This window comes from Oryctolagus cuniculus, chromosome 21 (genome assembly GCF_051225735.1).
Source record: "Oryctolagus cuniculus isolate XC-2025 breed Fujian yellow rabbit chromosome 21, ASM5122573v1, whole genome shotgun sequence".
Taxonomy (NCBI): domain Eukaryota; kingdom Metazoa; phylum Chordata; class Mammalia; order Lagomorpha; family Leporidae; genus Oryctolagus; species Oryctolagus cuniculus.
This window is the reverse complement of record NC_142887.1, coordinates 479,925-501,152: the sequence shown is the minus strand read 5'-3', so window position 1 is coordinate 501,152 and position 21,228 is coordinate 479,925.

Below are 21,228 nucleotides of genomic sequence, written 5' to 3'. Positions count from 1 at the left end.
GCAAATGCATCCAATTTCATGTCTGCACATACAAAGTCATGTTTTCTCAGGTTTCTGAAGCTTTCTTCCTAGAAAACTCGAATGTGTGGAGGATTTGACTCCAGGTGGAACCAATTAGCGTTTGCCAGCTAAAAACAAAAACTTACATGCTAAAATGCATTCAAAACCGTAAAATCCATAGAGAATGTCCAGAAAACAGAAACAAACACAGAGGCTGTAACAAGATCTGGGATTGAGATAGCTGAAAATCACCAGATAGTTTTGTTTTCATCCAGGAGTATCTGGACAAATTGTTGTAGTTTTGAAGTGAAATTTCACCAGAAAATCACAGTGAAAGTGGTTTTGGAGAAAAGCACAATCTTCCTGCCGGCAAATGCATCCAATGTCATGTTTACAAATACAAAAGTCATGTTTTCTCAGGTTTCTGAAGCTTTCTTCCTAGAAAACTCGAAAGTGTGAAGGATTTGACTCCAGGTGGAACCAATTAGCGTTTGGCAGCTAAAAACAAAAACTTACATGCTAAAATGCATTCAAAACTTTCAAGTCCATAGAGAATGTCCAGAAAACACAAACAAACACAGAGGCTGTAGCAAGATCTGGGATTGAGATAGCTAAAAATCACAAGATAGTTTTGTTTTCATTCAGGAGTATCTGGACGAATTGTTGAAGTTTTGAAGTGAATTTTAACCAAAATATCACCGTGAAAGTGGTTTTGGAGAAAAACTCAATCTTCCTGTTCGGCAAATACCTCCAATGTCATGTTTACAGAAAGAAATATCATGTTTTCTCAGGTTTCTGGAGCTTTCTTCCTAGAAAACTCGAATGTGTGGAGGATTTGACACCATGTGGAACCAATTAGCCTTTGAGAGCTAAAAACAAAAACTTACATGCTGAAAAGCATTCAAAACCTTAAAGTCCATAGAGAATGTCCAGAAAACAGAAACAAACACAGAGGCTGTAGAAAGATCTGGGATGGAGATAGCCACAACACACCAGATAGTTTTGTTTTCATCCAGGAGTATCTGGACAAATTGTTGAAGTTTTGAAGTGAAATTTAACCAAAAAATCACGGTGAAAGTGGTTTTGGAGAAAAGCACAATCTTCCTGTTCTGAAAATGCATCCAATGTCATGTTTACAGAAAGAAATATCATGTTTTCTCAGGTTTCTGAAGCTTTCTTCCTAGAAAACTCGAATGTGTGGAGGATTTGACTCCAGGTGGAACCAATTAGCGTTTGCCAGCTAAAAACAAAAACTTACATGCTAAAATGCATTCAAAACCGTAAAGTCCATAGAGAATGTCCAGAAAACAGAAACACACCTCGAGGCTGTAGCAAGATCTGGGTTTGAGATAGCCACAACACACTAGATAGTTTTGTTTTCATCCAGGAGTATCTGGACAAATTGTTGTGGATTTCGGGTGAAATTTAACCAAAAAATGACCATGAAAGTGGTTTTGGAGAAAAGCACAATCTTCTTGTTCGGCAAATGCATCCAATGTCATGTTTACAAATACAAAAGTCATGTTTTCTCAGGTTTCTGAAGCTTTCTTCCTAGAAAACTCGAATGTGTGAAGGATTTGACTCCAGGTGGAACCAATTAGCGTTTGGCAGCTAAAAACAAAAACTTACATGCTAAAATGCATTCAAAACCGTAAAGTCCATAGAGAATGTCCAGAAAACAGAAAAAAACACAGAGGCTGTAGCAAGATCTGGGATTGAGATAGATAAAAATCACCAGATATTTTTGTTTTCATCCAGGAGTATCTGGAAAAATTGTTGTAGTTTTGAAGTGAAATTTAACCAAAATATCACCGTGAAAGTGGTTTTGGAGAAAAGCACAAACTTCCTGTTCGGCAAATGCATCCAATGTCATGTTTACAGAAAGAAATATCATGTTTTCTCAGGTTTCTGAAGCTTTCTGCCTAGAAAACTCGAATGTGTGGAGGATTTGAGTCCAGGGGGAACCAATTAGCCTTTGGCAGCTAAAAACAAAAACTTACATGCTAAAATGCATTCAAAACTGTAAAGTCCGTAGAAAATGTCCAGAAAACGCAAACAAACACAGAGGCTGTAGCAAGATCTGGGATTGAGATAGCCACAACACACCAGATAGTTTTGTTTTCATCCAGGAGTATCTGGACAAATTGTTGTAGTTTTGAAGTGAAATTTAACAAAAAAATGACCGTGAAAGTGGTTTTGGAGAAAAGCACAATCTTCCTGTTTGGCAAATGCATCCAATGTCATGTCTACAAGTACAAAGTCATGTTTTCTCAGGTTTCTGAAGCTTTCTTCCTAGAAAACTCGAATGTGTGGAGGATTTGACTCCAGGTGGAACCAATTAGCGTTTGCCAGCTAAAAACAAAAACTTACATGCTAAAATGCATTCAAAACTTTCAAGTCCATAGAGAATGTCCAGAAAACGCAAACAAACACAGAGGCTGTAGCAAGATCTGGGATTGAGATAGCCACAACACACCAGATAGTTTTGTTTTCATCCAGGAGTATGTGGACAAATTGTTGTAGTTTTGAAGTGAAATTTAATGAAAAAATCACAGTGAAAGTGGTTTTGGAGAAAAGCACAATCTGCCTGTTCGGAAAATGCATCCAATGTCATGTTTACTGAAAGAAATATCATGTTTTCTCAGGTTTCTGAAGCTTTCTTCCTAGAAAACTCAAATGTGTGGAGGATTTGACTCCAGGTGGAACCAATTAGCGTTTGCCAGCTAAACACAAAAACTTTTTTTTTTTGACAGGCAGAGTGGACAGTGAGAGAGAGAAACAGAGAGAGAAAGGTCTTCCTTTGCCGCTGGTTCACCCTCCAATGGCCGCCGCTGCAGCCGGCGCACCGCGCTGATCCTGGCAGGAGCCAGGAGCCAGGTGCTTTTCCTGGTCTCCCATAGGGTGCAGGGCCCAAGCACCTGGGCCATCCTCCACTGCACTCCCTGGCCATAGCAGAGAGCTGGCCTGGAAGAGGGGCAACCGGGACAGAATCCGGCGCCCCAACCGGGACTAGAACCCGGTGTGCCGGCGCCGCAAGGTGGGGGATTAGCCTATTGAGCCACGGCGCCGGCTTAAACACAAAAACTTACATGCCAAAATGCATTCAAAACTCTAAAGTCCATAGAGAATGTCCAGAAAACACAAGCAAACACAGAGGCTGTAGCAAGATCTGGGATTGAGATAGCCGCAACACACCAGATAGTTTTGTTTTCATCCAGGAGTATCTGGACAAATTGTTGAAGTTTTGAAGTGAAATTTATCCAAAAAATCACCGTGAAAGTGGTTTTGGAGAAAAGCACAATCTTCCTGTTCGGCAAATGCATCCAATGTCATGTTTACAAATACAAAAGTCATGTTTTCTCAGGTTTCTGAAGCTTTCTTACTAGAAAACTCAAATGTGTAGAGTATTGGACTCCAGGTGGAACCAATTAGCGTTTTCCAGCTAAAAACAAAAACTTACATGCTAAAATGCATTCAAAACCGTAAAGTCCATAGAGAATGTCCAAAAAACAGAAACAAACACCGAGACTGTAGGAAGATCTGGGATTGAGATAGCCACAACACACCAGATAGTTTTGTTTTCATCCAGGAGTATCTGGAAAAATTGTTGAAGTTTTGAAGTGAAATTTAACCAAAAAATCACCGTGAAAGTGGTTTTGGAGAAAAGCACAATCTTCCTGTTCGGCAAATGCATCCAATGTCATGTTTACAGAAAGAAATATCATGTTTTCTCAGGTTTCTGAAGCTTTCTTCTTAGAAAACTCAAATGTGTAGAGTATTGGACTCCAGGTGGAACCAATTAGCGTTTTCCAGCTAAAAACAAAAACTTACATGCTAAAATGCATTCAAAACCGTAAAGTCCATAGAGAATGTCCAAAAAACAGAAACAAACACCGAGACTGTAGGAAGATCTGGGATTGAGATAGCCACAACACACCAGATAGTTTTGTTTTCATCCAGGAGTATCTGGACAAATTGTTGTAGTTTTGAAGTGAAATTTAACCAAAAAATCACCGTGAAAGTGGTTTTGGAGAAAAGCACAAACTTCCTGTTCGGCAAATGCATCCAATGTCATGTTTACAAATACAAAAGTCATGTTTTCTCAGGTTTCTGAAGCTTTCTTCCTAGAAAACTCGAATGTGTGGAGTATTTGACTCCAGGTGGAACCAATTAGCGTTTGCCAGCTAAAAACAAAAACTTACATGCTAAAATGCATTCAAAACTGTAAAGTCCATAGAGTATGTCCAGAAAACGCAAACAAACACAGAGGCTGTAGCAAGATCTGGGATTGAGATAGCCACAACACACCAGATAGTTTTGTTTTCATCCAGGAGTATCTGGACAAATTGTTGTAGTTTTGAAATGAAATTTAACCAAAAAATCACCGTGAAAGTGGTTTTGGAGAAAAGTACAATCTTCCTGTTCGGCAAATGCATCCAATGTCATGTTTACAAATACAAAAGTCATGTTTTCTCAGGTTTCTGAAGCTTTCTTCCTAGAAAACTCGAATGTGTGGAGTATTTGACTCCAGGTGGAACCAATTAGCGTTTGCCAGCTAAAAACAAAAACTTACATGCTAAAATGCATTCAAAACTGTAAAGTCCATAGAGAATGTCCAGAAAACGCAAACAAACACAGAGGCTGTAGCAAGATCTGGGATTGAGATAGCCACAACACACCAGATAGTTTTGTTTTCATCCAGGAGTATGTGGAAAAATTGTTGTAGTTTTGAAGTGAAATTTATCCAAAAAATCACCGTGAAAGTGGTTTTGGCGAAAAGCACAATCTTCCTGTTCGGTAAATGCATTCAATGTCATGTTTACTGAAAGAAATATCATGTTTTCCCATGTTTCTGAAGCTTTTTCCTAGAAAACTCGAATGTGTGGAGGATTTGACTCCAGGTGGAACCAATTAGCGTTTGCCAGCTAAAAACAAAAACTTACATGCTAAAGTGCATTCAAAACTGTAAAGTCCATAGAGAATGTCCAGAAAACGCAAACAAACACAGAGGCTGTAGCAAGATCTGGGATTGAGATAGCCACAACACACCAGATAGTTTTGTTTTCATCCGGGAGTATCTGGACAAATTGTTGTAGTATTGAAGTGAAATTTAACCAAAACACACCGTGAAAGTGGTTTTGGAGAAAAGCACAATCTTCCTGTTCGGCAAATGCATCCAATGTCATGTTTACTGAAAGAAATATCATGTTTTCTCAGGTTTCTGAAGCTTTTTCCTAGAAAACTCGAATGTGTGGAGGATTTGACTCCAGGTGGAACCAATTAGCGTTTGCCAGCAGAAAACAAAAAGGGTCCTGCTAAAGTGCATTCAAAACCTTAAAGTCCATAGAGAATGTCCAGAAAACACAAGCAAACACAGAGGCTGTAGCAAGATCTGGGATGGAGATAGCCACAACACACCAGATAGTTTTGTTTTCATCCAGGAATATCTGGACAAATTGTTGAAGTTTTGAAGTGAAATTTAACCAAAAAATCACCGTGAAAGTGGTTTTGGAGAAAAGCACAATCTTCCTGTTTGGCAAATGCATCCAATGTCATGTCTACAAGTACAAAGTCATGTTTTCTCAGGTTTCTGAAGCTTTCTTCCTAGAAAACTCGAATGTGTGGAGGATTTGACTCCAGGTGGAACCAATTAGCGTTTGCCAGCTAAAAACAAAAACTTACATGCTAAAATGCATTCAAAACTTTCAAGTCCATAGAGAATGTCCAGAAAACGCAAACAAACACAGAGGCTGTAGCAAGATCTGGGATTGAGATAGCCACAACACACCAGATAGTTTTGTTTTCATCCAGGAGTATGTGGACAAATTGTTGTAGTTTTGAAGTGAAATTTAACGAAAAAATCACAGTGAAAGTGGTTTTGGAGAAAAGCACAATCTGCCTGTTCGGCAAATGCATCCAATGTCATGTTTACTGAAAGAAATATCATGTTTTCTCAGGTTTCTGAAGCTTTCTTCCTAGAAAACTCAAATGTGTGGAGGATTTGACTCCAGGTGGAACCAATTAGCGTTTGCCAGCTAAACACAAAAACTTTTTTTTTTTGACAGGCAGAGTGGACAGTGAGAGAGAGAAACAGAGAGAGAAAGGTCTTCCTTTGCCGCTGGTTCACCCTCCAATGGCCGCCGCTGCAGCCGGCGCACCGCGCTGATCCTGGCAGGAGCCAGGAGCCAGGTGCTTTTCCTGGTCTCCCATGGGGTGCAGGGCCCAAGCACCTGGGCCATCCTCCACTGCACTCCCTGGCCATAGCAGAGAGCTGGCCTGGAAGAGGGGCAACCGGGACAGAATCCGGCGCCCCAACCGGGACTAGAACCCGGTGTGCCGGCGCCGCAAGGTGGGGGATTAGCCTATTGAGCCACGGCGCCGGCTTAAACACAAAAACTTACATGCCAAAATGCATTCAAAACTCTAAAGTCCATAGAGAATGTCCAGAAAACACAAGCAAACACAGAGGCTGTAGCAAGATCTGGGATTGAGATAGCCGCAACACACCAGATAGTTTTGTTTTCATCCAGGAGTATCTGGACAATTTGTTGAAGTTTTGAAGTGAAATTTATCCAAAAAATCACCGTGAAAGTGGTTTTGGAGAAAAGCACAATCTTCCTGTTCGGCAAATGCATCCAATGTCATATTTACAAATACAAAAGTCATGTTTTCTCAGGTTTCTGAAGCTTTCTTCATAGAAAACTCGAATGTGTGGAGGATTTGACTCCAGGTGGAACCAATTAGCCTTTGGCAGCTAAAAACAAAAACTTACATGCTAAAATGCATTCAAAACTTTCAAGTCCATAGAGAATGTCCAGAAAACGCAAACAAACACAGAGGCTGTAGCAAGATCTGGGATTGAGATAGCCACAACACACCAGATAGTTTTGTTTTCATCCAGGAGTATCTGGAAAAATTGTTGAAGTTTTGAAGTGAAATTTAACCAAAAAATCACCGTGAAAGTGGTTTTGGAGAAAAGCACAATCTTCCTGTTCGGCAAATGCATCCAATGTCATGTTTACAAATACAAAAGTCATGTTTTCTCAGGTTTCTGAAGCTTTCTTACTAGAAAACTCAAATGTGTAGAGTATTGGACTCCAGGTGGAACCAATTAGCGTTTTCCAGCTAAAAACAAAAACTTACATGCTAAAATGCATTCAAAACCGTAAAGTCCATAGAGAATGTCCAAAAAACAGAAACAAACACCGAGACTGTAGGAAGATCTGGGATTGAGATAGCCACAACACACCAGATAGTTTTGTTTTCATCCAGGAGTATCTGGACAAATTGTTGTAGTTTTGAAGTGAAATTTAACCAAAAAATCACCGTGAAAGTGGTTTTGGAGAAAAGCACAAACTTCCTGTTCGGCAAATGCATCCAATGTCATGTTTACAAATACAAAAGTCATGTTTTCTCAGGTTTCTGAAGCTTTCTTCCTAGAAAACTCGAATGTGTGGAGTATTTGACTCCAGGTGGAACCAATTAGCGTTTGCCAGCTAAAAACAAAAACTTACATGCTAAAATGCATTCAAAACTGTAAAGTCCATAGAGTATGTCCAGAAAACGCAAACAAACACAGAGGCTGTAGCAAGATCTGGGATTGAGATAGCCACAACACACCAGATAGTTTTGTTTTCATCCAGGAGTATCTGGACAAATTGTTGTAGTTTTGAAATGAAATTTAACCAAAAAATCACCGTGAAAGTGGTTTTGGAGAAAAGTACAATCTTCCTGTTCGGCAAATGCATCCAATGTCATGTTTACAAATACAAAAGTCATGTTTTCTCAGGTTTCTGAAGCTTTCTTCCTAGAAAACTCGAATGTGTGGAGTATTTGACTCCAGGTGGAACCAATTAGCGTTTGCCAGCTAAAAACAAAAACTTACATGCTAAAATGCATTCAAAACTGTAAAGTCCATAGAGAATGTCCAGAAAACGCAAACAAACACAGAGGCTGTAGCAAGATCTGGGATTGAGATAGCCACAACACACCAGATAGTTTTGTTTTCATCCAGGAGTATGTGGAAAAATTGTTGTAGTTTTGAAGTGAAATTTATCCAAAAAATCACCGTGAAAGTGGTTTTGGCGAAAAGCACAATCTTCCTGTTCGGTAAATGCATTCAATGTCATGTTTACTGAAAGAAATATCATGTTTTCCCAGGTTTCTGAAGCTTTTTCCTAGAAAACTCGAATGTGTGGAGGATTTGACTCCAGGTGGAACCAATTAGCGTTTGCCAGCTAAAAACAAAAACTTACATGCTAAAGTGCATTCAAAACTGTAAAGTCCATAGAGAATGTCCAGAAAACGCAAACAAACACAGAGGCTGTAGCAAGATCTGGGATTGAGATAGCCACAACACACCAGATAGTTTTGTTTTCATCCGGGAGTATCTGGACAAATTGTTGTAGTATTGAAGTGAAATTTAACCAAAACACACCGTGAAAGTGGTTTTGGAGAAAAGCACAATCTTCCTGTTCGGCAAATGCATCCAATGTCATGTTTACTGAAAGAAATATCATGTTTTCTCAGGTTTCTGAAGCTTTTTCCTAGAAAACTCGAATGTGTGGAGGATTTGACTCCAGGTGGAACCAATTAGCGTTTGCCAGCTAAAAACAAAAAGGGTCCTGCTAAAGTGCATTCAAAACCTTAAAGTCCATAGAGAATGTCCAGAAAACACAATTAAACACAGAGGCTGTAGCAAGATCTGGGATGGAGATAGCCACAACACACCAGATAGTTTTGTTTTCATCCAGGAATATCTGGACAAATTGTTGAAGTTTTGAAGTGAAATTTAACCAAAAAATCACCGTGAAAGTGGTTTTGGAGAAAAGCACAATCTTCCTGTTCGGCAAATGCATCCAATGTCATGTTTACAAATACAAAAGTCATGTTTTCTCAGGTTTCTGAAGCTTTCTTCCTAGAAAACTCGAATGTGTGGTGGATTTGACTCCAGGTGGAGCCAATTAGCGTTTGCCAGCTAAAAACAAAACCTTACATGCTAAAATGCATTCAAAACCGTAAAGTCCATAGAGAATATCCAGAAAACACAAACACACACAGAGGCTGTAGCAAGATCTGGGATTGAGATAGCCAAAACACACCAGATAGTTTTGTTTTCATCCAGGATTATCTGGGCAAATTGTTGTAGTTTTGAAGTGAATTTTAACCAAAAAATCACCGTGAAAGTGGTTTTGGAGAAAAGCACAATCTTCCTGTTTGGCAAATGCATCCAATGTCATGTTTACAAATACAAAAGTCATGTTTTCTTAGGTTTCTGGGGCTTTCTTCCTAGAAAACTCGAATGTGTGGAGGATTTGACTCCAGGTGGAACCAATTAGCGTTTGGCAGCTAAAAACAAAACCTTACATGCTTAAATGCATTCAAAACCATAATGTCCATAGAGAATTTCCAGAAAACACAAACAAATACAGAGGCTGTAGCAAGATCTGTGATTGAGATAGCCACAACACACCAGATAGTTTTGTTTTCATCCAGGAGTATCTGGACAAATTGTTGAAGTTTTGAAGTGAAATTTAACCAAAAAATCACCGTGAAAGTGGTTTTGGAGAAAAGCACAATCTTCCTGTACGGCAAATGCATCCAATGTCATGTTTAAAGAAAGAAATATCATGTTTTCTCAGGTGTCTGAAGCTTTCTTCCTAGAAAACTCGAATGTGTGGAGGATTTGACTCCAGGTGGAACCAATTAGCGTTTGCCAGCTGAAAACAAAACCTTACATGCTAAAATGCATTCAAAACCGTAAAGTCCATAGAGAATGTCCAGAAAACACATGCAAACACAGAGTCTGTAGCAAGATCTGGGATTGAGATAGCCACAACACACCAGATAGTTTTGTTTTCATCCAGGAGTATCTGGACGAATTGTTGAAGTTTTGAAGTGAAATTTAACCAAAAAAATCCCCGTGAAAGTGGTTTTGGAGAAAAGCACAATATTCCTGTTCGGCAAATGCATCCAATGTCATGTTTACAAATACAAAAGTCATGTGTTCTCAGGTTTCTGAAGCTTTCTTCCTAGAAAACTCGAATGTGTGGAGGATTTGACTCCAGGTGGAAACAATTAGCGTTTGGCAGCTAAAAACAAAAACTTACATGCTAAAATGCATTCAAAACTGTAAAGTCCATAGAGAATGTCCAGAAAATACAAACAAACACAGAGGCTGTAGCAAGATCTGGGATTGAGATAGCTAAAAATCACCAGATAGTTTTGTTTTCATCCAGGAGTATCTGGAAAAATTGTTGTAGTTTTGAAGTGAAATTTAACCAAAAAATCACCGTGAAAGTGGTTTTGGAGAAAAGCACAATCTTCCTGTTCGGCAAATGCATCCAATGTCATGTTTACAAATACAAAAGTCATGTTTTCTCAGGTTTCTGAAGCTTTCTTCCTAGAAAACTCGAATGTGTGGAGGATTTGACTCCAGGTGGAACCAATTAGCGTTTGGCAGCTAAAAGCAAAACCTTACATGCTAAAATGCATTCAAAACCGTAAAGTCCATAGAGAATGTCCAGAAAACACAAACACAAACAGAGGCTGTAGCAAGATCTGGGATTGAGATAGCTAAGTATCCCCAGATAGTTTTGTTTTCATCCAGGAGTATCTGGACAAATTGTTGTGGATTTCCGGTGAAATTTAACAAAAATCACCGTGAAAGTGGTTTTGGAGAAAAGCACAATCTTCCTGTTCGGCAAATGCATCCAATGTCATGTTTACAGAAAGAAATATCATGTTTTCTCAGGTTTCTGAAGCTTTCTTCCTAGAAAACTCGAATGTGAGGAGGATTTGACTCCAGGTGGAACTAATTAGCGTTTGGCAGCTAAAATCAAAAACTTACATGCTAAAATACATTCAAAACCTTAAGGTCCATGGAGAATGTCCAGAAAACACAAACACACACAGAGGCTGTAGCAAGATCTGGGATTGAGATAGCTAAAAATCACCAGATATCTTTGTTTTCATCCAGGAGTATCTAGACAAATTGTTGTAGTTTTGAAGTGAAATTTAACCAAAAAATCACCGTGAAAGTGGTTTTGGCGAAAAGCACAATCTTCCTGTTCGGTAAATGCATCCAATGTCATGTTTACAAAAACAAATATCATGTTTTCTCAGGTTTCTGAAGCTTTCTTCCTAGAAAACTCGAATGTGTGGAGGATTTGACTCCAGGTGGAACCAATTAGCGTTTGCCACCAGAAAACAAAAAGGGTCCTGCTAAAATGCATTCAAATCCTGAAAAGTCCATAGAGAATGTCCAGAAAACACAAACACACACGGAGGCTGTAGCAAGATCTGGGATTGAGATAGCCACAACACACCAGATAGTTTTGTTTTCATCCAGGAGTATCTGGACAAATTGTTGTAGTTCTGAAGTGAAATTTAACAAAAAATCACCGTGAAAGTGGTTTTGGAGAAAAGCACAATCTTCCTGTTCGGCAAGTGCATCCAATGTCATGTTTACAAATACAAATATCATGTTTTCTCAGGTTTCTGAAGCTTTCTTCCTAGAAAACTCGAATGTGTGGAGTATTTGATCCAGGTGGAACCAATTAGCGTTTGGCAGCTAAAAACAAAAACTTACATGCTAAAATGCATTCAAAACCATAAAGTCCATAGAGAATGTCCAGAAAACACAAACAAACACAGAGGCTGTAGCAATATATCGGATTGAGATAGCCACAACACACCAGATAGTTTTGTTTATATCCAGGAGTATCTGGACAAATTGTTGTGGATTTCGGGTGAAATTTAACCAAGAGTCACCGTGAAAGTGGTTTTGGAGAAAAGCGCAATCTTCCTGTTCAGCAAATGCATCCAATGTCATCTTTACAAATACAAATGTCATGTTTTCTCAGGTTTCTGAAGCTTTCTTCCTAGAAAACTCGAATGTGTGGAGGATTTGACTCCAGGTGGAACCAATTAGCGTTTGCCAGCTGAAAACAAAAACTTACATAATAAAATGCATTCAAAACCCTAAAGTCCATAGAGAATGTCCAGAAAACACAAACACACACAGAGGCTGTAGCAAGATCTGGGATTGAGATAGCCACAACACACCAGATAGTTTTATTTTCATCCAGGATTGTCAGGACAAATTGTTGTAGTTTTGAGTGAAATTTAACCAAAAAATCACCATGAAAGTGGTTTTGGAGAAAAGCACAATCTTCCTGTTCGGACAAATGCATCCAATGTCATGTTTACAAATACAAATATCATGTTTTCTCAGGTTTCTGAAGCTTTCTTCCTAGAAAATCGAATGTGAGGAGGATTTGACTCCAGGTGGAACCAATTAGCGTTTGGCAGCTAAAAACAAAAACTTACATGCTAAAATGCATTCAAAACCGTAAAGTCCATACAGAATGTCCAGAAAACACAAACAAACACAGAGGCTGTAGCAAGATCTGGGATTGAGATAGCTACAAATCACCAGATAGTTTTGTTTTCATCCAGGAGTATCTGGACAAATTGTTGTAGTTTTGAAGTGAAATTTAACCAAAAAATCACCGTGAAAGTGGTTTTGGCGAAAAGCACAATCTTCCTGTTCGGTAAATGCATCCAATGTCATGTTTACAAATACAAATATCATGTTTTCTCAGGTTTCTGAAGATTTCTTCCTAGAAAACTCGAATGTGTGGAGGATTTGACTCCAGGTGGAACCAATTAGCGTTTGGCAGCTAAAAACAAAAAGTTACATGCTTCAATGCATTCGAAACCATAAAGTCCATAGAGAATGTCCAGAAAACACAAACAAACACAGAGGCTGTAGCAAGATCTGGGATTGAGGTAGCTAAAAATCACCAGATAGTTTTGTTTTCATCCAGGAGTATCTGGACAAATTGTTGAAGTTTTGAAGTGAAATTTAACCAAAAAATCACCGTGAAAGTGGTTTTGGAGAAAAGCACAATCTTCCTGTTCGGCAAATGCATCCAATGTCATGTTTACAGAAAGAAATACCATGTTTTCTCAGGTTTCTGAAGCTTTCTTCCTAGAAAACTCGAATGTGTGGAGGATTTGACTCCAGGTGGAAACAATTAGCGTTTGGCAGCTAAAAACAAAAACTTACATGCTAAAGTGCATTCAAAACCATAAAGTCCATAGAGAAAGTCCAGAAAACACAAACAAACACAGAGGGTGTAGCAAGATCTGGGATTGAGATAGCTCAAAATCACCAGATAGTTTTGTTTTCATCCAGGAGTATCTGGACAAATTGTTGTGGATTTCGGGTGAAATTTAACCAAAAATCACCGTGAAAGTGGTTTTGGAGAAAAGCACAATCTTCCTGTTTGGGAAATGTATCCAATGTCATGTTTACAAATACAAAAGTCATGTGTTCTCAGGTTTCTGAAGCTTTCTTCCTAGAAAACTCGAATGTGTGGAGGATTTGACTCCAGGTAGAACCAATTAGCGTTTGGCAGCTAAAAACAAAAACTTACATGCTAAAATGCATTCAAAACTGAAAAGTCCATAGAGAATGTCCAGAAAACAAAAACAAACACAGAGGCTGTAGCAAGATCTGGGATTGAGATAGCTAAAAATCACCAGATAGTTTTCTTTTCATCCAGGAGTATCTGGTCAAATTGCTGAAGTTTTGAAGTGAAATTTAACCAAAAAATCACCGTGAAAGTGGTTTTCGAGAAAAGCACAATCTTCCTGTTCGGCAAATGCATCCAATGTCATGTTTACAAATACAAAAGTCATGTTTTCTGAGGTTTCTGAAGCTTTCTTCCTAGAAAACTCGAATGTGTGGAGGATTTGACTCCAGGTGGAACCAATTAGCGTTTGCCAGCTAAAAACAAAACCTTACATGCTAAAATGCATTCAAACTTTCAAGTCCATAGAGAATGTCCAGAAAACAGAAACAAACACAGAGGCTGTAGCAAGATCTGGGATTGAGGTAGCTAAAAATCACCAGATAGTTTTGTTTCCATCCAGGAGTATCTGGACGAATTGTTGAAGTTTTGAAGTGAAATTTAACCAAAAAATCACCGTGAAAGTGGTTTTGGAGAAAAGCACAATCTTCCTGTTCGGCAAATGCATCCAATGTCATGTTTACAAATACAAAAGACATGTGTTCTCAGGTTTCTGAAGCTTTCTTCCTAGAAAACTCGAATGTGTGGAGGATTTGACTCCAGGTGGAACCAATTAGCGTTTGGCAGCTAAAAACAAAAACTTACATGCTAAAATGCATTCAAAACCGTAAAGTCCATAGAGAATGTCCAGAAAACACAAACATACACAGAGGCTGTAGCAAGATCTGGGATTGAGATAGCCACAACACACCAGATAGTTTTGTTTTCATCCAGGAGTATCTGGAAAAATTGTTGTAGTTTTGAAGTAAAATTTAACCAAAAAATCACCGTGAAAGTGGTTTTCGAGAAAAACACAATCTTCCTGTTCGGCAAATGCATCCAATGTCATGTTTACAAATACAAAAGTCATGTTTTCTCAGGTTTCTGAAGCTTTCTTCCTAGAAAACTCGAATGTGTGGCGGATTTGACTCCAGGTGGAACCAATTAGCGTTTGGCAGCTAAAAACAAAACCTTACATGCTAAAATGCATTCAAAACCATAAAGTCCATAGAGAATGTCCAGAAAACACAAACAAACACAGAGGCTGTAGCAAGATCTGGGATTGAGGTAGCTAAAAATCACCAGATAGTTTTGTTTTCATCCAGGAGTATCTGGACAAATTGTTGAAGTTTTGAAGTGAAATTTAACCAAAAAATCACCGTGAAAGTGGTTTTGGAGAAAAGCACAATCTTCCTGTTCGGCAAATGCATCCAATGTCATGTTTACAAATACAAAAGACATGTGTTCTCAGGTTTCTGAAGCTTTCTTCCTAGAAAACTCGAATGTGTGGAGGATTTGACTCCAGGTGGAACCAATTAGCGTTTGGCAGCTAAAAACAAAAACTTACATGCTAAAATGCATTCAAAACTGAAAAGTCCATAGAGAATGTCCAGAAAACAAAAACAAACACAGAGGCTGTAGCAAGATCTGGGATTGAGATAGCTAAAAATCACCAGATAGTTTTCTTTTCATCCAGGAGTATCTGGTCAAATTGCTGAAGTTTTGAAGTGAAATTTAACCAAAAAATCACCGTGAAAGTGGTTTTCGAGAAAAGCACAATCTTCCTGTTCGGCAAATGCATCCAATGTCATGTTTACAAATACAAAAGTCATGTTTTCTGAGGTTTCTGAAGCTTTCTTCCTAGAAAACTCGAATGTGTGGAGGATTTGACTCCAGGTGGAACCAATTAGCGTTTGCCAGCTAAAAACAAAACCTTACATGCTAAAATGCATTCAAACTTTCAAGTCCATAGAGAATGTCCAGAAAACAGAAACAAACACAGAGGCTGTAGCAAGATCTGGGATTGAGGTAGCTAAAAATCACCAGATAGTTTTGTTTCCATCCAGGAGTATCTGGACGAATTGTTGAAGTTTTGAAGTGAAATTTAACCAAAAAATCACCGTGAAAGTGGTTTTGGAGAAAAGCACAATCTTCCTGTTCGGCAAATGCATCCAATGTCATGTTTACAAATACAAAAGACATGTGTTCTCAGGTTTCTGAAGCTTTCTTCCTAGAAAACTCGAATGTGTGGAGGATTTGACTCCAGGTGGAACCAATTAGCGTTTGGCAGCTAAAAACAAAAACTTACATGCTAAAATGCATTCAAAACCGTAAAGTCCATAGAGAATGTCCAGAAAACACAAACATACACAGAGGCTGTAGCAAGATCTGGGATTGAGATAGCCACAACACACCAGATAGTTTTGTTTTCATCCAGGAGTATCTGGAAAAATTGTTGTAGTTTTGAAGTAAAATTTAACCAAAAAATCACCGTGAAAGTGGTTTTCGAGAAAAACACAATCTTCCTGTTCGGCAAATGCATCCAATGTCATGTTTACAAATACAAAAGTCATGTTTTCTCAGGTTTCTGAAGCTTTCTTCCTAGAAAACTCGAATGTGTGGCGGATTTGACTCCAGGTGGAACCAATTAGCGTTTGGCAGCTAAAAACAAAACCTTACATGCTAAAATGCATTCAAAACCATAAAGTCCATAGAGAATGTCCAGAAAACACAAACAAACACAGAGGCTGTAGCAAGATCTGGGATTGAGGTAGCTAAAAATCACCAGATAGTTTTGTTTTCATCCAGGAGTATCTGGACAAATTGTTGAAGTTTTGAAGTGAAATTTAACCAAAAAATCACCGTGAAAGTGGTTTTGGAGAAAAGCACAATCTTCCTGTTCGGCAAATGCATCCAATGTCATGTTTACAAATACAAAAGACATGTGTTCTCAGGTTTCTGAAGCTTTCTTCCTAGAAAACTCGAATGTGTGGAGGATTTGACTCCAGGTGGAACCAATTAGCGTTTGGCAGCTAAAAACAAAAACTTACATGCTAAAATGCATTCAAAACCTTAAAGTCCATAGAGAATGTCCAGAAAACACAAACATACACAGAGGCTGTAGCAAGATCTGGGATTGAGATAGCCACAACACACCAGATAGTTTTGTTTTCATCCAGGAGTATCTGGAAAAATTGTTGTAGTTTTGAAGTAAAATTTAACCAAAAAATCACCGTGAAAGTGGTTTTGGCGAAAAGCACAATCTTCCTGTTCGGTAAATGCATCCAATGTCATGTTTACAAATACAAAAGTCATGTTTTCTCAGGTTTCTGAAGCTTTCTTCCTAGAAAACTCGAATGTGTGGAGGATTTGACTCCAGGTGGAACCAATTAGCGTTTGCCAGCTAAAAACAAAAACTTACATGCTAAAATGCATTCAAAACCATAAAGTCCATAGAGAATGTCCAGAAAACACAAACAAACACAGAGGCTGTAGCAAGATCTGGGATTGAGGTAGCTAAAAATCACCAGATAGTTTTGTTTTCATCCAGGAGTATCTGGACAAATTGTTGAAGTTTTGAAGTGAAATTTAACCAAAAAATCACCGTGAAAGTGGTTATGGAGAAAAGCACATTCTTCCTGTTTGGCAAATGCATCCAATGTCATGTTTACAAATACAAATATCATGTTTTCTCAGGTTTCTGAAGCTTTCTTCCTAGAAAACTCGAATGTGTGGAGGATTTGACTCCAGGTGGAACCAATTAGCGTTTGGCAGCTAAAAACAAAAACTTACATGCTAAAATGCATTCAAAACTTTAAAGTCCATAGAGAATGTCCAGAAAACACAAACATACACAGAGGCTGTAGCAAGATCTGGGATTGAGATAGCCACAACACACCAGATAGTTTTGTTTTCATCCAGGAGTATCTGGACAAATTGTTGTAGTTTTGAAGTGAAATTTAACCAAAAAATCACAGTGAAAGTGGTTTTGGAGAAAAGCACAATTTTCCTGTTCGGCAAATGCATCCAATGTCATGTTTACAGAAAGAAATATCATGTTTTTTTCAGGTTTCTTAAGCTTTCTTCCTAGAAAACTCGAATGTGTGGAGGATTTGACTCCAGGTGGAACCAATTAGCCTTTGGCAGCTAAAAACAAAAACTTACATGCTAAAATGCATTCAAAACTGAAAAGTCCATAGAGAATGTCCACAAAACAGAAACAAACACAGAGGCTGTAGCAAGATCTGGGATTGAGATAGCTAAAAATCACCAGATAGTTTTGTTTTCATCCAGGAGTATCTGGACAAATAGTTGTAGTTTTGAAGTGAAATTTAACCAAAAAATCACCGTGAAAGTGGTTTTGGAGAAAAGCACAATCTTCCTGTTCGGCAAATGCATCCAATGTCATGTTTACTGAAAGAAATATCATGTTTTCTCAGGTTTCTGAAGCTTTCTTCCTAGAAAACTCGAATGCGTGGAGGATTTGACTCCAGGTGGTACGAATTAGCCTTTGGCCGCTAACAACAAAAACTTACATGCTAAAATGCATTCAAAACTGTAAAGTCCATAGAGAATGTCCAGAAAACGCAAACAAACACAGAGCCTGTAGAAAGATCTGGGATTGAGATAGCTAAAAATCACCAGATAGTTTTGTTTTCATCCAGGAGTATCTGGAAAAATTGTTGTAGTTTTGAAGTGAAATTTCACCAAAAAATCTCCGTGAAAGTGGTTTTGGAGAAAAGCACAATCTTCCTGTTCGGCAAATGCATCCAATGTCATGTTTACAAATACAAAAGTCATGTTTTCTCAGGTTTCTGAAGCTTTCTTCCTAGAAAACTCGAATGTGTGGAGGATTTGTCTCCAGGTGGAACCAATTAGCGTTTGGCAGCTAAAAACAAAAACTTACATGCTAAAATGCATTCAAACTTTGAACTCCATAGAGAATGTCGAGAAAAAACAAACACACACAAAGGCTGTAGCAATATCTGGGATTGAGATAGCTAAAAATCACCAGATATCTTTGATTTCATCCAGGAGTATAGACAAATTATTGTAGATTTGAAGTGAAATTTAACCAATAAATCACCGTGAAAGTGGTTTTGGAGAATAGCACAATCTTCCTGTTCGGCAAATGCATCCAATGTCATGTTTACAGAAAGAAATATCATGTTTTCTCAGGTTTATGAAGCTTTCTTCCTAGAAAACTCGAATGTGTGCCGGATTTGACTCCAGGTGGAACCAATTAGCGTTTGGCAGATAAAAACAAAAACTTACATGCTAAAATGCATTCAAACCTGTAAAGTCCATAGAGAATGTCCAGAAAACACAAACACACACAGAGGCTGTAGCAAGATCTGGGATTGAGATAGCCACAACACACCAGACAATTTTGTTTTCATCCAGGAGTATCTGGACAAATTGTTGTACTTTTGAAGTGAAATGTAACCAAAAAATCACCGTGAAAGTGGTTTTGGGGAAAAGCACAATCTTCCTGTTCGGCAAATGCATCCAATGTCATGTTTACAAATACAAAAGTCATGTTTTCTCAGGTTTCTGAAGCTTTCTTCCTAGAAAACTCGAATGTGTGGAGGATTTGTCTCCAGGTGGAACCAATTAGCGTTTGGCAGCTAAAAACAAAAACTTACATGCTAAAATGCATTCAAAACTGTAAAGTCCATAGAGAATGTCCAGAAAACAAAAATAAACACAGAGGCTGTAGAAAGATCTGGGATTGAGATAGCCGCAACACACCAGATAGTTTTGTTTCCATCCAGGAGTATCTGGACGAATTGTTGAAGTTTTGAAGTGAAATTTAACCAAAAAATCACCGTGAAAGTGGTTTTGGAGAAAAACACAATCTTCCTGTTCGGCAAATGCATCCAATGTCATGTTTACAAATACAAAAGTCATGTTTTCTCAGGTTTCTGAAGCTTTCTTCCTAGAAAACTGGAATGTGTGGCGGATTTGACTCCAGGTGGAACCAATTAGCGTTTGGCAGCTAAAAACAAAACCTTACATGCTAAAATGCATTCAAAACCATAAAGTCCATAGAGAATGTCCAGAAAACACAAACACAGAGGCTGTAGCAAGATCTGGGATTGAGATAGCTAAAAATCACCAGATAGTTTTGTTTTCATCCAGGAGTATCTGGACAAATTGTTGTAGTTTTGAAGTGAAATTTAACCAAAAAATCACCGTGAAAGTGGTGATGGAGAAAAGCACATTCTTCCTGTTCGGCAAATGCATCCAATGTCATGTATACAGAAAGAAATATCATGTTTTCTCAGGTTTCTGAAGCTTTCTTCCTAGAAAACTCGAATGTGTGGAGGATTTGACTCCAGGTGGAACCAATTAGCGTTTGGCAGCTAAAAACAAAAACTTACATGCTAAAATGCATTCAAAACCATAAAGTCCATAGAGAGTTTCCAGAAAACGCAAACAAACACAGAGGCTGTAGACAGATCTGGGATTGAGATAGCCGCAACACACCAGACAGTTTTGTTTTCATCCAGGAGTATCTGGACAAATTGTTGTAGTTTTGAAGTAAAATTTAACCAAAAAATCACCGTGAAAGTGGTTTTGGAGAAAAGCACAATCTTCCTGTTCGGCAAATGCATCCAATGTCATGTTTACAAATACAAATATCATGTTTTCTCAGGTTTCTGGAGCTTTCTTCCTAGAAAACTCGAATGTGTGGAGGATTGGACTCCAGGTGGAACCAATTAGCGCTTCGCAGCTAAAAACAAAAACTTAAATGCTAAAATGCATTCAAAACCGTAAAGTTCACAGAGAATGTCCAGAAAACACAAACAAACACAGAGGCTGTAGAAAGATCTGGGATTGAGATAGCCACAACACACCAGATAGTTTTGTTTTCATCCAGGAGTATCTAGACAAATTGTTGTAGTTTTGAAGTGAAATTTAACGAAAAAATCACCGTGAAAGTGTTTTTGGAGAAAAGCACAATCTTCCGGTTCGGCAAATGCATCCAATGTCATGTTTACTGAAAGAAATATCATGTTTTCTCAGGTTTCTGAAGCTTTCTTCCTAGAAAACTCGAATGTGTGGAGGATTTGACTCCAGGTGGAACCAATTAGCGTTTGCCAGCTAAAAACAAAACCTTACATGCTAAAATGCATTCAAAACCGTAAAGTCCATAGAGAATGTCCAGAAAACAAAAACAAACACAGAGGCTGTAGCAAGATCTGGGATTGAGATAGCTAAAAATCACCAGATAGTTTTGTTTTCATCCAGGAGTATCTGGACAAATTGTTGTAGTTTTGAAATGAAATTTAACCAAAAAATCACCGTGAAAGTGGTTTTCGAGAAAAGCACAATCTTCCTGTTCGGCAAATGCATCCAATGTCATGTTTACAAATACAAAAGTCATGTTTTCTGAGGTTTCTGAAGCTTTCTTCCTAGAAAACTCGAATGTGTGGAGGATTTGACTCCAGGTGGAACCAATTAGCGTTTGCCAGCTAAAAACAAAACCTTACATGCTAAAATGCATTCAAAACTTTCAAGTCCATAGAGAATGTCCAGAAAACACAAACAAACACAGAGGCTGTAGCAAGATCTGGGATTGAGGTAGCTAAAAATTACCAGATAATTTTGTTTTCATCCAGGAGTATCTGGACAAATTGTTGAAGATTTGAAGTGAAATTTAACCAAAAAATCACCGTGAAAGTGGTTTTGGAGAAAAGCACAATCTTCCTGTTCGGCAAATGCATCCAATGTCATGTTTCCAAATACAAAAGCCATGTTTTCTCAGGTTTCTGAAGCTTTCTTCCTAGAAAACTCGAATGTCTGGAGGATGTGACTCCAGGTGGAACCAATTAGCGTTTGGCAGCTAAAAACAAAACCTTACATG